General features: G+C 38.6%; 2 long non-coding RNA genes across 2 annotated transcripts; both read left to right on the top strand.

Annotated features, from left to right (window-relative positions):
- Window positions 1-14,299: 14,299 nt before the first annotated feature.
- Window positions 14,300-14,862, top strand: LOC120906963. Its single transcript, XR_005740233.1, has 2 exons — window positions 14,300-14,395; window positions 14,560-14,862. It is a non-coding gene; the product is annotated as an uncharacterized LOC120906963 (long non-coding RNA).
- Window positions 14,863-16,495: 1,633 nt separating this feature from the next.
- On the top strand, window positions 16,496-17,038 carry LOC120906965. Its single transcript, XR_005740235.1, has 2 exons — window positions 16,496-16,861; window positions 16,928-17,038. It is a non-coding gene; the product is annotated as an uncharacterized LOC120906965 (long non-coding RNA).
- Window positions 17,039-17,262: the final 224 nt, after the last annotated feature.

Genomic DNA, 17,262 nt, shown 5'->3' with positions numbered 1-17,262 from the left:
TTCCTACCGGTATCTGATCAAACCGATTGTTTAACTGTTCTAAATTGTTTAATTGGATTTAACCCATGGTGGAATTCCAATTTGATGCGTCTCAACATATCAAAATGCTCTGTTACATCCTGCCCTAGGAACATTTTAGAAAATATTAGAAGACTGGAAAATATTAGAAAGAAAAAACAAAGAATATAAATGTTAATGCGGCATTGTATAGGATTTTCCCTTTCACTACAAAATTAAAATCTATGGCTCTAGTATTCTCTAGGAAAATACCAACACAATTATTCATTCATATTCTTTGGAAAGGGCTAACAAGTCTCAAGCAAGAGCTACCCGTCAGATACTTTAAGTAAGATTTGCTAGCAAAATGATATGAAGATGTAGAATTAACTCAAACTCCAAAGTCTATGCTGTTAACTGAATGCCATATATTTTCTTGGGATACTGACTTCATTTGGTATACTGACTTAGCGATGCTCCGCGACCGATGTTTCCATTTTAATTTTTACAATTGGTGATTTTTCCCCACCTTCCGTTATCATACAAATGTTTCCCAGTTATTATCCAAGACAAACACCCTTGGACCTCATAGATCGCATAATTAATTATTTGGTAAAAGTAACGCTCAGCCCTCTACGTTACGCTAGCGTTACACGTAACGCTTGTTTAGCGCAAACTCAAGCACCATTTTTTTAAAGCCTGGTTTTACCGTCATGTATAAGCAAAACGAATAGATAATCAATCATGTTGTATTTTTGATTATTTTTATGCAATAATGAGAATATGACAAAATTGAAAACAAATAAAAAGAAGTTCAGGAATCATCTTTGAAGAGAAGACTTATAGAAAATATATGAATACAAAAAAATTATCACATTATTATTATATTTTTTATTTTTTACATCAATAACCGATGCTTATAACTACTTTGAGAAATATTTTAATACAATTCTACAAATGGATATGGATGTTATCATAAAAAAAACTTAGTTATTTATTTGTCAAACTATTGGTATTACAAGAATTTTTAATGTTATAAAAGTATTTTTTTAACCTCGTTAAGCGCCCTTGCAAAAAAGCCCTCGCACCCAAAGCAACTATCATTCCAAATTGCCATAAACGTAAACGTTATGTTTATGTTTATTTGTCTATCGATGGACAATAATGGCCTCTCGAACCATTTTAGCAATGTTTTACAATGAGTTCTTTACAATGGATTACAATAACATAAAACATAAAACATGACATAAAAATGTGCACTATGGAACCAAATTTAACACAGAAACACGATCATTAAACTCAGTTGGCGAAATCCTCGGCTCAAAAGCGTCGCTGACTGCGTTGAAAGCACGGCACATGAGTAGGAATGGGTCAGAGGAGCCAAATTGCGTTCTACGATCGTCGAGGGCCAACATTGCCCGAGTCCGGAGCGGCCTGGCCGGAACGTACAGGTTGATGGCAGCCAGTAGTGACGGAGAGTCAATACGACCGTCGAGAAGTCCCGTGATGAACGACAACCTGGCTTTTCGTATTCGCTCACTTAGGGTGGGTAGCCCGAGTAGTAAACACCTAGTTCGGTAATCGAGCCTTTGGTTCCATGAGCGAAGTGCAAATCGTGAAATTTTGCGCTGGATTGATTCCAATCGAGCTAACGGACGCGCTGCAGTTGGCCACCATACGATATTTGCATATTCCATTAATGACCGGATAAGTGAGCAATAGAGCGCCTTGGTGCAAGGTATATCAATAAGCTCGCGAGTCATATTGATAACTAGTCCTAGCATTCTATTGCTGGTGGCTACTACGTGATCCAGCTGATCCTTAAATGATAGTTTTGTATCGAGCAAAACACCTAGATCCTTAACACATTGTTTTCGCGCCAAGGACTGTCCATCAAGCGCATATTCATACAATGATGGGCAGCGAGAACGACTGAAAGTAATGGCTTCACATTTATGTGTGCATAGGGATAAAGCATTACGGTTGCACCAACACTGGAACTCAAGCAAGGAAGTTTGCAGTCGGGCGTGGTCTTCTGGTTCACGAATAACACGAAAAATTTTCGCGTCATCTGCGTACAGTAGATGATTATCAGCCGGAAGGATCAATGTCGCGTCGTTGATGAAAAGAAGGAACAGCAAAGGACCCAGGTTGCTGCCCTGGGGGACTCCAGAAGATGCATGCACTGGACTTGACATGTACGGGCCTAACTTCACAGAATATTTATTTATTTATTTATTTATTTATTTATTTATTTCATACACAACTGACGGACCATTGTGTCTAATCGGCAACCTTATAATTAAATTAAGATATATATAACAATGATCACTTATGACCTATAAATAGAACTCTAGCTAACATTAAATATGACGTAGACGCAATTTCTTCTTGAAAGTAGATGTAGACATACTAAAATCGAACAAATCTAACACTTCATTGAACTCGAGGGACATACGTATAATAAGGTGTCCCTGGCTATGGTTGTTGCGGGTACGCGGTACACGGAGATGGAAATTGGATCTAAGAATCCGACAGGGAGCGAACAAACTGATGCTGGCTTGTAATGCCGGGGAATCGATCTCTCCGTTAAGAAGCCGGAATATGAAAAGGCATTGGGCATTTTTACGTCGAGAGCAGAGTGGTTCAAGTCCGAGAAGCAGACACCGCTGATGGTAGGTGGGCCGAGCGTGGTGGGATTGCCAAGGAAGGAGTCGAACCGCGTAGCTGGTGAGTCTCCGTTGAATGGCTTCGAGGCGATTGATGTCACCAACGCCATGCGGGCACCAGATCGGACAGCAGTACTCCAGGCACGACCTTACGATGGCACAGAAGATAGACTTGACGCACATGGGATCGGTAAACTCGCTACAGGTCCGCGTAATTAAACCAAGAAGCTGATTTCCCTTCGCAACAACGCTATCAATGTGAGGGCGAAATGACATCTTCTGATCGAGTAGCACCCCCAGATCACGGATACATGTCGTGCGAGCCAAAGCCGTGTTGAGCATAGTGTATGTAAACGTGATGGGGTGACGGGCTCTGCTGAATGATATACACTGACGTTTATCAGCACACACTTGGAGGGCGTTTCTGCTGCACCAGCTATCCAGATTCTCAAGGATCGTTTGAAGGCGTACGCCAGTCACTGTCGTTTCTAACTGGAGCGAATATTTTTACATCATCGGCGTACATTAGGTGTTGGCCTGGCGGTAAAACGAAAGATAGATCATTTATATATAGGGTAGCGGTCCCAAATTACTCGCTTGAGGCACACCGGAGGAGCTGGTGAAGGAGTGAGAACGATGAGATCCTATGCTTATGTAGTACGAACGACCAGTTAAATATGAACGCAGCCAGGTGATGTGCCAGTCGAGGAAACCGAGTTTTTAGCTTCGAGAGTAGAATATCTTGAGAGATACTATCGAACGCAGCCTTGAAGTCGATATATACTGCATCAACTTGAGTACCACGATCCATGTTGCAGTCGTCAACTCGTACGACGTAACAACTGGCCACAATGAGTTCCCGAATAGACCGTGTCCTCATACGTAGGATTGACTATCCTTCTATAGTAACAATAAGTCACTCAAAGAAAAGCTCACTTCGCTAGTGGGTACAGGCAGGCCTTCATCGACAGCGGTTGTTGTGCCAAAGAAGAAGAAGATAGTTATGTTATAACATTATGTACGAAGAAAGCGAATTGAATGATGATTATTTTATATGTTTCGTTTAAAGCTTTCGTTTTTTTGTTCAAAAGAAGGTTAGCGTACAGAAGACAACGTTTACATAAAATTTTCTCAATGAGCAAATTGCGTAAGAAAACACGACATCAGTTTTAATAAAAACTCAGCAAGAATTAAAACAAAATTGCTATACTTTATTCCACTTAACATTCGCTACTGTATACGCGATGGTGCTCACAGGATAGCACAAAAGATTCTCGATCGAATATCAGGGTCTGAATATGATAATTAAGCCCCATGGACTTTCCGGTCAAAAAGAACCGGTTGTGTTGTAATTTTGTGACAGTACGGCATCGATAGACATGTTAACAACAATACTGATTTGAAATTCCTTAATTTGAAGGCAGTTTGATTGAAGAAAATGACTTGATTGATTCAAGATATCTTAGTTTCTAGGATCTGATAATGAAAAACACGACTTTTCAGATTTAGGTTTTAAGATTTCAGATTTAAGATTTCATGGTTTCTAGGATCTCAGAAACAAAAAACGACTTTTCAGATTCAAGATTCCTTAGTTTCTAGGAAAAATCACTAAAAAGATGATTTTTATTCAATATTTCTTAGTTTCAAGGCAGCATGACAAAAACTACAATTTGTTAGTTTCTAGCAACTCTGAAAGAAGAGAACAAGTTTTTGATTCAAGATTTTTTAGTTTCTAGCGACTTTGAATGAAGAAAACGACCATTCTGATTCATGAGTTTTTAGTTTCTGGCCGCTCTGATTGACAAAAACGACTTTCTGATGAAAGATTTCAAAATTTCTATGTGTTTGGAATGAAAAAATAACTTTGCTGATGGAAGATTTTTAGTTTCAGTCATTTCGTTTAGTCGTTCGCAGTCTCCAATAACTCACTCGTACGTCCTAAATTCTGTGCAAGTCAATCGTGTTTGTGTCGTAAAAGACCTCGATGTCTGGCTTGACAGAGGCCTCACCTTCAGCCACCACATTGACACAGTTGTGAATCAGGCGCGGAAAATATTGGGTCTCCTAAAGAAAACTGTTTGCGATTTCTCCGACCCAATGTGCCTGAAGACTCTGTTCTGCTTTCTGGTCAGATCGATTTTGGAGGACTGCTCAGTAGTTTGGTCCCTTACATCTCGAATCCACGTGGAACGTATAAAGCGGGTGCAGCGATCGTTCACCAGGTTTGCTATATGTAAAATCCTGGGTGGATTGTCCTCCCCATGCCTCCTTACGAGGGCAGGTGGCGGCAGCTTGGCCTAGAACTATTGGAAAACCGCCGTTCCCTTCCCCAATCCACCTTTATTGCCGCATTACTCCTTGGTATTATTGATTCTCCTTCCCTTCTTTCTTCTATCCCTTTCTACGCCCCTAACCGTGTTCTTCGTTACCGCCCTCCCCTAGTGATCCCTTCCCGCCGAACTGCAATGGGCCGTAATGACCCCCTTCTTCGTGCAATTCGTCGATTCAAATGTGTTTATTCTATATTTGATTTCAACCTTCCCTTATCCTGTTCCCTAATCCCAAGCTGTCTTAATTTTTAATTTTTACTTGTCAAGGCCCGATAAAATCTACCGGATGTCCTCAAATTTCGACTTATTTTCAAACTCTACACGTTCAGTGGCATCAACCATGATTCAAACACCTATTTGTTCTTATTTGTTCTTACAACTGTGTTAAGCTTGTAACTTCCTGGTTGTTACAGTTCTTACTGTACATTGCAGAACCGTTAAATATCGATGGGACTACTTTTGAGCCATACTGATGTACATCTTAAATAACCATAAAAAAACCAAGTCACGCAATTTTTTATTTTTTTAACTGGTGTTCAAAAATAAGGTTATTTGTTACGCACGTAAAGTACCAATGAATCTTATTTACTTACACTTATAAGTAATAACAATGATAATCATGATTGGCGAATTTTGTGGCCATTTTGATAAAACAGAAAGTTTAGTAGCTGCATTCCTACTTATTTTCAATCGAACTGATACGTTCCATGCCTCTGTTGACACAAATGTATAATTTTTTATTATTATTTTTTGATTATCGGCGTGATTTTTTGGAAAGCATAGCTAAGTAGTAACCTCAACAACGTGTTCATTGAATAATGTATTAATGTGCAGTGGATTAATAAATTAGGATGCCGCTAATACATATACAACATGTTAAGATCCAATCCCAATTGCGTACTTAAAAACATAAATTTTTGAAATTCTCACTTCTGTTTCAATCCATCTTCTGTTTTTGTGCCCATAAATGTAAGATTGAACTACAAAAGATGATATCGCACGTGGTTTGAATTCCTTTTCTTCTCTTTTTTCGACTTATGTTTCATACGTTAGGTAATAAGTAATAGATGCTTAGAACAATTTCAATGTAAATTTGCTCGGTCTTTAATTTCATGAGGGTCATTTCCAAAAACGCCATCGAAATTTTATTTTATTATCCTGAAACTAATTTTGAAGTATTCAATGGAATTGGTATTTGTGTATGAGACAATTGTTATTGTTGTGCCACATATTAAATTTCAACAGTGAACATATCCCCTCATATAACCTTTCCAAATGGGTAGTTCCAATATTCCGATCTATACTGTTATACATCCTGTAATAAGTAGTTCTTCCCACCTGCGAGCAAATCGTTACAAATTCAGTTTTAAATTTCAAGCCATCAACATCCGCCGCATTCTCGCTCGAAATTTCGCATATGCTAAAAAATATGGCCGCTTAGGGTCTCTCGACTACATCCGCCTCTTATTGGGATGCGTTTTCCTTGTTCCGACTCAGCCAATACAGTCGTTGTCGCTTAATTTTGACTCTAACTCACTTATTTTTGTCTCGAAGGCACCAATTTTTGGCAGCGTTTCACGATTTTTGTCTCGAAGGCATCTATTTTTGACAGTGCGCATCAATTTTTGCCTCGAAGGCATCAATTTTTGACTGTGAGTCAATCACTTTATTTACAAAATTTTATGTAATTTCTGAAACTGTGTGTTCTGAAATGATTGAAGTTAAGTTAAATAGTTAAAAATTTTATTGCTAGAATTTAAAATAAAACAATTGTTTTGCCAATTTTTTCAGTTTCAATGGAGTGAAAAAAAATGCCACGTATTTTCAGCTGTAAACAAAAGCTTTAGAAATTTTAAAATTTCATGATTTTTTCTCAAAAACAATCTATATACAAAGTTTTTGTATTTTTTGTGAGTTGTGGAATGACAATTGTTAAAAATCTGCTTGAATACCTTGTAAAATTGTCATTATTCCTACAAGAGTCAAAAATTGATGCGCACTGTCAAAATTTATGCTTAGAGGCAAAAATTCATGCGCACTGTCAAAAATTAATGCCTTAGAGCCAAAATTTGGTGGCAACGACTGTATTGCGGAGTAGTAGATTTGAGGGAGTAGTATATTTGAGGCGGTCCCGTGGTACGTGGTCGTCAACTCGAACGACTCATTAACATGCCCGTCATGGGTTCAAGCCCAGAATGGACCGTCCGCCCGTAGCAAGGATTGAATATCCGGCTACGTGGTAATGAATCTCGAAAGCCTGTATAGGCCAGCAGGTCCGCGTAGGACTTTACGACAAATAGAAAAAGATTTGAGGGAGTGTACATGTTCGACATCCCGGGTATAGCAACCCGTTTTACAGGATTTTATGTACCACACTTATCTGCCGATGACGACGGTGTATGTAGTATTCGAGGTGCTTAAACACCAATAATGAGTATGGTTAGCTTTATTAATGATTGAATGAATTGGAATATAAACCATTTCACAATTAAGCTATTTTGCATTGTTTTGAAACATGTTTTTTTTAAATATTGCCTTGAATATCTTGATTTATAATAGGAAGGGGTGTGAAATGGAACACGTTATCAACATGTGGCTAATTTGCAACTTTAACTATTAAAAAATATCATTATATCCATTACCATGTGTTTTAAAATCGGTTTGTGTTAACAAAAATCTAAGTAACCATTGCCCTCATTACCCGAGGGGTGGCAGTGTGGCATGGAGCAAGTCCTTTCGCAGCAACGCGCGTTGCTAAGAGAGCTCTGCTCTCACCGCTTTCTCTCTCTCGCTGAATGTTTACTCTCACGTCATGGTGGCGATTTTCGATTTTATATATAGTGAGAAGGAAGTAATGGGTTTGGTGCAATTTTCTACAAATTTAGGACATTGGTTTGTTTTATTAACAATTCATAGCTATCGTTTAGCTTCTGCTCGATGTTGACAACAGCTCTAGTTGCTGACACTATAGGCCATGGAAAACTGTCGCTTATGGGTTGTTCGAGCAGCTACGCGAATCGTGCAGATTTGAACTGCGAATCGGATCACATCCGCGCCCGTTGATGTACACATCTCTATCGATCTTAAATTAGTAAATAGAGGGCGAAAAGGCTTTTTCCCTCTCTTCATCACCAGCAATTTCTTACAACGGCTTCGGTAATTATTAGCAGCAAAAACCAAAGAAAGAAAAGGAAACTTTATCCGAAAACTATTCGCGACGAAACATGGGTGTTTTGGAACATAATGTATAAGCTGATCCTGCTTTGGATTAATCCTGCTTTGGATGTGTAATTTATTCGAATTGTTAAGTGTTTATCTATCTTTGCCTACGCTGCGCTTTTGGTGATGAATTCTCGGTTCACCTACTTTTTATAAATATGGCTCAATTGTTTTTGTATGAACGATGTGGCCTAAATTCTTCCGAGGTGTGTTGCTATGGTGTGCATGTGTTTGTGTCTGATAGTGTTTATTGTAATTAGTGTTAAATGTGTTTAATGAAAATAGTAAAGAATTTTGTAAATCGAAAAAGTGTTGTAATTGTGCAATACTATATAAATATAATAAATTACCATTAATTATTAATTATATGTAGTTAAATTAAATGTGATAATTATAAATTTAACTTTGATTTGATGTTCAATTGCATGCCGAGGTGCCAGCGATTGAAATTTGGGCTTTGATGAAATTGGGTTATCCTATGAAAAGTATGTGTAGATTAAAAAAAGTGCGTTAGCCATGCTGAAAAATTGTTTAAAGCTTTTATTAATGGTAAATGTTTTGCAGTACTGGAATTAAGCGGGATAAAATTGACGGAAAGCGCACTACGCTAATGGGGAGTATTATACAGAAAATCTAATCACATCTCCAGTCTTTTAACCACAACAACACTGCCTCAATTATACACGGATAGTGGAGCAAGAAAAAAGTAAACATACCTGTTTCTACATATAAGAAGTATTCATTCGATGTTGTTTTCCTGCGATGAATGTTAGCGTTCCAAACTGTGGCAGCATTTGAGTCATCGACAAACTGAGACAACCCTTACCTTACCATGCGGGGTAAAAGGACCTTATTTATGAAGCTGAAATGAAAAAAACTTCCTTTCCAGTTGGTATATACAAAAGGTATTAAAAAATACCAATTGAATACTCCAGCCAGCACCACGAGGAAGTCGAAAGGAAATGGCCAGCCATGCTAGAAGAAAAAATATTATTATGTCTATATGAGGTTACGCAAATATCGAAAATCAACGTGTGACTTTCCCAGCTTCCAACAAAGGCTGAAAACAATAATCAGGGTGCATTTTGCGGAAGTGATATTCCACCAAATACTGATTCAGGTGCGTAATGCGGTTTGTGCCTTTTTCTTGAGGAAATCTTTAAAAACAACGCCATAGATTTTCGATTTTTGCGTATCAATGAACTTATTGTCGGGATGAACGAAATTTTTGAATGGTTAACCATGCCATGGCTGTACCCAACCTCGGCTAACGAAACATATCCTCCCAAGAGTCGGTTAGGATTGTTGTGCCATCATCTACGTTGTCGCATATTAACCGAGTCAACGTATCAGCGTTCCGATGCTCTACTCGATGCAGAAAAATTTCATTCGTCTCCCGACAAATTCCACCCACCAACCACTCTCTGTCACTCTCTGTGCGAATGAGCCGTCCACGGTTGTACTTTCGTGAGGTAATTTTTGTCTCATCGATTTCGACTGTCTTGCTAGGGCCGCCAATTTTTGATGGCGCTAGCATTGCGACAACATTGAAAAGGAGGAGACGTATATTACAGAAATGGTCAATTACCGTTATCTTGCTGAGCTGCAGCTGCTTCACCACTTCTGCCACGCTGACATTCATACTCCACAGGTACAGCAACAGGACCTCCTGCATCAGTGTAAGTCTGGATCCTTCAAAGAAAAATCCAGCACGGACACTGACTTCCGCGTTTTTGCACAAACGTCCTGTGCACACCCACTTGCAGCGATCCTTCCTCCCCTTTACGTTTTTACGCAGCCGCATCGGCTGCTCGCACTTCCGGCACAGCTGAACAGCCTGCAATAGCTTATGGTCTATAAGCCATTCGACTGCTGCAACAGGCTCATGCAGCTTAAGCACCAGCGATGCAAACGTTTCTGTCGCCCCAAAATTGGTAGAATGAAGTTGAAATATTATTACAGCTTGTTCGTACATTACTCTTAATGTTCACCCTTTTGTCTTCTGATGTGGCGCAACAACCACAGTAAGATAGGGCATCAAACATTATCAAACAATTACCAACACGATAATGCAACCAATTCAATTCAAAAACAAAGTTTATCCGATATTTTAAACTGGAAAATAATATTAAGTGGAAACACACTGTAACCATAAAACCATAAATAATGTGGAAAGTCTTAATTCAAACATTGGGAATGGAGAATAATAATATTCTATTATTATTCGCCGCCAAATTCTAACTGAAGGGTTAACATTTTCAGGCGGTATTATATGAACTGGATATTAGATATAAGAATCGAGATCGTAACAGGGTCGGAAATGAACAGCGATATAGCCTCGGGCCGTAGTTGGAAGACCTATGCTCTATACTATCTTAAATTTGCATTTTTAAAATTAAGCAAAAGTGTAAAGCCAAATGCATTGGAGCCCCTCAAAATGAGTTCCCATGATGACAAATGTTTCACTTAACCATCAATTATCAATACTCAACAAATACCTCTCTTATTATTTTGCGTAACAACCATCGTCGATCAAGGCCTGCCTTTTATACCACTAATTGATTGGACTATCGGTGGGTTATCGGCTACCCGTTACTATAGTTACTAAGGGGAGCACGGTCCATATGGGACTTGAACCCATATTGAGCATGTTGTAAAAAACTCGTTTTAAATTTTGCATAAAAAGCAATATCATTTGTGTTTTTGGTACATTGTAGCATATCTGCTATACAAAACTTATCATAATTCACACTATTAGCTATAGACACATTGTAACACACTTTGGAAAGCCAAACCACACCATTGTAACACATTCATTATAACTCATTCAGCAAATCAGATCATACCATAGCAACGCAACCGGAGGAACCGGAAGGCCGTCCATTCAAACAAATAACAGATGTGACACACATATCAAAAACAACCGAAACGCACAACATAAGCAGGAACAGCATGTAACCCAAAGCAGGAACAGTATATGTATTAAACCCAAAACAGGAACTTAGTGACAAGAACCATCGTTCTTGTCAAGAAAAGACAAACGTAACTAGCTGAGTGAAAACAATAACTTTCCAACATACAACCCGGAACCAAATGTGAGAAACCCTTAACTTCTTTTGAGTATAAATAAATCAACTCCAACCGTGGCAAGTCAGATTCGTTCGGACTGTCAAGATAGGACATTACGCTGCCTAAAACCTTCACCTTCCAACTTATTTCAATAGTTTAGTTATGTCCCCCTACCCAAGGTAAGGCTTCTAAATTCCAACGTTTCCAGTAAGGGAAACCCCTTTCGGGTTTCTATGATCGCCTGGACGATCAAGTGTCGAAAAGTCCGCTACCAACGAAGTTTTATGCCACCTCGATACATGTCAGCGAAACACTGACCTACCGCGATGGTACGCGTTGATCAGTTGTACCGTATGTACACTCATCAGAATACTTGGCAACCATATCTAAAACCAAACCCATTACACTACCTACTCTAAGGAAGGATCATTACACTACCACCACGAAATCTTCTAGTTGAATTTGTACAGAATAAAATTAAGTAAGTCTTATCTCGCAACCTATCCAATTCACATCTCTTTCACGTTAATCTTTATCAAATCGAAAGAACGCGCGAAAAAATATTTGGTTGAATCTAGCAAGGTAGAATATAGAGGAGGTGTCTTCTTATCGTTTGGCTTGTTGCCGTTTTGAGATTCAGTTTGACAACAGCCGTCGATATTTGTTTACAGGCAGCAGCTGCATTATAACGTGTAAAATGCCGATTTATAGAGTGTGGATGCAAAACACATTTTTTATTGCTAAACAAATGTTTATTAAACGAAAACAATTCATTTATCCTATCCAAATACCAGCAACACTCCTCGCATTTGACAACTGCCGTCGATCCTGGTTTTGTGCTTTTTTCTAAAGCCTCGATGCTCAATTGTTCTACATGACGACACCTCCTTTCTACTCACTTTGGACTCTAGTGCATTTTGACAATTCGTCACTTGACGTAAGGTCCTCAGGATTCAAACTTTGTTCACATTTAATAAATTTGTTCATATAATTTATCGACCCCAAATTTTCGATTAAACATTCTTTAAAAATATATTTTGGACTTTGCGAGTTCTTATTTAACATTAAAACATGGATTAAAGTGTGTTATTTTGTGTTATTCCGTGAATTTATTCTATGACTAATTGTGTTTTCGACATTTTTGATGACAAAAACTAAGAAAGCATTATTTTTTCAATTTTCACATTAATTACTCATTATCTACGAGTCGCATGGACAATTTACATGAGATTAGAACTCTCACTCACATGATTTTAAATTTCGTGCATAAACAAATCGTCAAATCTTTTGTTATTAAATTTAATGTTTTTGTTAAATATTAAAATAAATATTAAAGGTCAATTCGTTGGCACAGTGGTGTTTTCCGTCAATCCCGATAGAGGACACTATCGAAGTAGAGTCGTGCTGATAACGATCGGGCCGAGCAGTCCCGATAACAAAAACATTTCTGAACGTGGCAAAGGTTACGATCTTTAGCCATTCTTTCACCGATTCCTGAACCAAGCGACTGAATTTTTAGCTACAATAAACTTACTACGTTATTTAAAAAACGCATGTGTATCTCATATTTATTGTACATTCGGGTGAACGAAAGAATTCTGTTGATAACGTCTCAACAGTTTTCGATAAAATCAATAGAGACACAAAAATGCACGTAAAAACAAAAAAAAATCTTTTCTATTTGCTAAGCTTTGTGTGCGGAAACCTATGGTTAACGGTTTTAAAATGCCATAAAGTCCCTCAACTATAGCTACCCCAAAAGGCCGTTATCCATCACCTGATATTTTCAATCCACCTTGATCACACTACGTGTCTGGTGCGAACGCAACGATAATAATTCTAATTCATATATTAAAAACATTATATAAAACCATGTTCATCCAAACGCTTCATTAGTTCACATTTTAAACTCAACAGTCAGTCAAGACGAACGTTAGAAACAAGGGAATAAAGATTCGGGTAAAAATCAACAAAAAGCAAGGCGTAGTTTCAAAATAAATACAAGATCGCACGGTTATAAATTGTTTTATAACATGCAGCCGCATAAACACTGTTTCATGAAAACATCAATAATGAGGACGACTCAACATAGCAGGATGTAACCATAACTAAGGACCACTAGCTCCGCTACCCTAAACAAACGATTTTAGAAATGTTAAAAAATACAAAACATCTATGCTGCTATGTGCCATCAAAACATATGCTAAAATAGGTAAAAAGGTCTCGCACGCATAAATCAGTGCAATAAAACTGCACCGCTGTACTCTTAGGAAAACCCGGGCAAGTTATTAGCCCGGAAACCAGTAACGGGTAATAAATATTCTCAGATCAGGCATCACATTATGCGTCTTGGAAAACAGGTACCGGTGAAGAGAAAACGGGTCGCCAAAAACCGCGTCTATGTATTTGGTACAATTAAACGGCCGAACCGGACGACGGTTTCGAAAACCTAAAAGAAAATTCTTAGATCAACTAGAATTTACCCCTCCTATGCCTAGCACTAATACACACTCACAGCTCATAGACTAAACATAAATATTGATAGAAATTGTTAACATATAAACCATAAATTTTTTTAAAAATAAACCACTTACAATCTTGAAATGAACGAGAGCAGTCACGTCCGCGTTTCATTTTCCTTTCACAAGATAAAACACGTCTTCGTGTAGAATTCACACTTGTGATTTGTTGTGTCGTTTTTTCCTTTCTTGTCAAATTGATATTGTAATGTTTGTTTTGTATGCGTCGTACGTTTGTGTATTATTTGTAATTGAGCGGATTCATCATATTTAAAATTACTTATTTTCTAATGAGTTGTACGATTTTCCAACATTTCTATACAATTTCCTACTTACACTAATATCTCATACAATTTTTCTTGTGTTTGCAATGTTTTTCAATTAGACTCAATGAAATCGGCCAATCTAGAACTGGAAGTTGCCGATGTAAAGCATTCCATAATCGCTATGATGCTTTCAAAGAAAACGTTAAAATACGATATAAGGCGATTTCAGTTCCGTCATTTTGCGCAGCATAAACAAGTACAGCTCAACAACGTTTTGTTAGAGGAGAAATCATCCAGCCATGTTTTCGCAATCAGCCTGTGTACAAGTAAGAGGGGAAAGGAACAAAGGCAACTAATGTTTGGAATCCCATATGTCTATACAAGGGCGGTGCTTATATTTGAAAAAAAAAACAATTTCGGGAATGCTAGGAACAATTTAATTCCTTACTCGATGATTCAAAATATAATAGAATGATCTGTACTTTTACAGGTTCACATAAAAACAAATGAGCTGCACACCGCTGTTGTCGAGAAAGTAATTCTTGCCATGATATCGTCCTGCAGAACGGACAACAATCAGGCCCTCCATAAGCTGCTACACGTTGCGGTCTGCGAAGAGAATTATAATGTTTGACACACCACCGTCACGAACATAGGGTTCTGTATCACTCGCCGGTATAGTGTAAATTAGATATAGGCAAGTAGAGGAATTAGTGAGCTGCCGCATTATTGATCGCTTTATTCCTAAAAAATATGATTCGCCCGCTCGAATAAAAACAATTAAAATATCGTATGATTTTGTTTTGCTCCTGGGGAAAAAACAATTGGAAATCAATAACACTGTCGGGCCTATACAAAATCCAAAAATCTGCGTTTAAAATCAGAGGTTTTTTAAATTGCGGATAAGTTCAACTTCAACCTTCAAATCACATTCGGAAGCGTTCGAACGTATTTCCGCGTTGCTGCGTTGAAATCGTTCGTGTTTGAGTTTTGTTGAGCTGTTCCTATCGGAAGTTCTGCTGTGTTGAAATGTTTTGTTCCTGCATCCTACGAGAATTTGTTCCTGCTTGGTTTCCTGATTTTATATGTACGTGATTTCTGTTTCATCAGCGACTGCTGTACAGTGTTATTGACCCTGCCCAATACGCTCAGAGATTAATTCGCACCAGCACGACAACCATTATTTTTTCCGTTCATTATAAGGGCTCACCAAGTGAGCAGAGCCGATAGCATACGATTCTATCTTTACCATTAACATGAGAGGAACAGAGCTTATACCCCGAACATACCCGAACGGTATGCGTGCTTCACTCATCAGTTTCTAAAGGCAAGGACAAGGCAAATGAGACACAGAAAAATTTCCTCACGGCTACACATATCCTTTTGATGCGTTGTCTATGCGTCTCGTTCGGTATCACAGCAACATACGGCAGGTAAGCAGTACATATGCTGCTACCTGATACGCACACATGTTTATCGAACACAACTATTCAGTTCGGCTAGGTAAACTTCACGAGGACGCCGAAACAAAAGGGCACAGACTTTTTCATGGTTTTGTATGATTTCGGCTGTTTTGGACCGTGCGTGTAGGCGACCCATCCGGACCCATCTGGACTCATCCAGACTGATCCAGACTCATTCGGACTCATTCAGACTCATTCGGACTGATCCGGACTCATTCGGACTGATTCAGACTGCTCCGGACTGATCCGGACTCATTTTAACTGATCCGGAGTAATCCAGATTGATCCGGAGTAACCCAGATTGATCCGGAATGATCTGGAGTGATCCGGACTGATCCGGAGTTGAATCCGGTAGTGATCCGAAGTCGGAGTCATATTTTGCGCACCGGAGTCGGAGTTGATCCATGACTCCGCTCCGGATTACCCATCACTACTGACTATCCTGTTATGTGTAATCAGTAAAACAGCGGTAATTGTTGTGGTAATCAAAACGGTTGTTGTGCCAAAAGAAGAAAAAGAATTCTGCCTTTCATCCGAATTTATCAAACATGCCTTGTGTCATGGAAGCACACAGTCGTGTTCTTTGCATTTACAGAACATTGGCCAGGAACCAGGTTGAAACATGTAGATTGTATGAGTCGTTATCCTGTGCTTGTAATGATAGTGAACGATGATGTAACAGCGAATATAGGTGAAGCGCAAAATAAAGATGAAACCATGAAAGCTGTACGAGACATACTTGTTAGCAAACCTTATGAATCTTATAAACTAAAAAGCGGATTTGTTTTTAAAACAGTTGACGGTATTGATTTGTTGGTTATACAGTCAGAATTCAATAGTTGAACGCTCGATAGTTGGCTGACAGTTAAATTAAAAAGCATGCGTTTGTATGGGAAAACCAGTTTTTGAAAATTTAACAAAAATCTCATGTCCTGCCGAGAATTTTTTTTGTATGGAATAACGTGCCAACTAAAAAGCACATATTCAATAGTTGGCAGGGAATCGAAGTTTAACCAATGATTTCAGACTGTACCAAAATTGATGGTGTTGTGATCGTATTGTTGCTCACCCCTGGAGACAGCCGCCGATACCAGTCAGGCGACCGACGCAACGAGAGAGGCGAAAACTAGATAGGCAAGGCGAAAATCAGGAGAATTAGAATTAAGGAATTGCTCGCTCTCTTCCGATCTGGCTTTGGTGGCGAACGGTTGTGTGTCAGCGTGGCACGGATATACCATTTTTGTTCTAATATAAGTTGTAAATTGTAGTTTGTGTTCGCGTCATTACTATCAACGTTTCATCGGCCATCCGAACACAAAAGATGGAATGGTAAATAATTTGGTATTAAGCATAATAACAACTAACACTATTGTTACACATTTATAACATATTCAGCAAATCAGACCAAAGCAACAAACCCGAAGAGTTCAGGCCACACAGTCCATGCAAAAACAACCGAAACATGCAACATAAGCAAAAGCAATCGTCACCGTCACCGAGAACACATAGCAACGTACAAGCGCGGTGACGATTGCACCCATTTGCCCATGACCTTCTTGCCCAATACATCAAAACTGCAGCATAAGCAAGCAGCGACGAAAACACCGCACACCCTCCCAGACACATTGTAAATTAAAACCACATAGAAACTCCCCACCTAGTAAAATACAAAACAAAAATAAGAAATTGCACCGAACCAATATATTTTATCGATAAATAAGACCAAGAAA

The sequence above is a fragment of the Anopheles arabiensis genome (genome assembly GCF_016920715.1).
Source record: "Anopheles arabiensis isolate DONGOLA chromosome Y unlocalized genomic scaffold, AaraD3 chrY_contig0002, whole genome shotgun sequence".
Classification (NCBI taxonomy): domain Eukaryota; kingdom Metazoa; phylum Arthropoda; class Insecta; order Diptera; family Culicidae; genus Anopheles; species Anopheles arabiensis.
The sequence above is the reverse complement of the archived record's forward strand: the minus strand, read 5'-3'. Positions and strand labels throughout refer to the sequence as shown.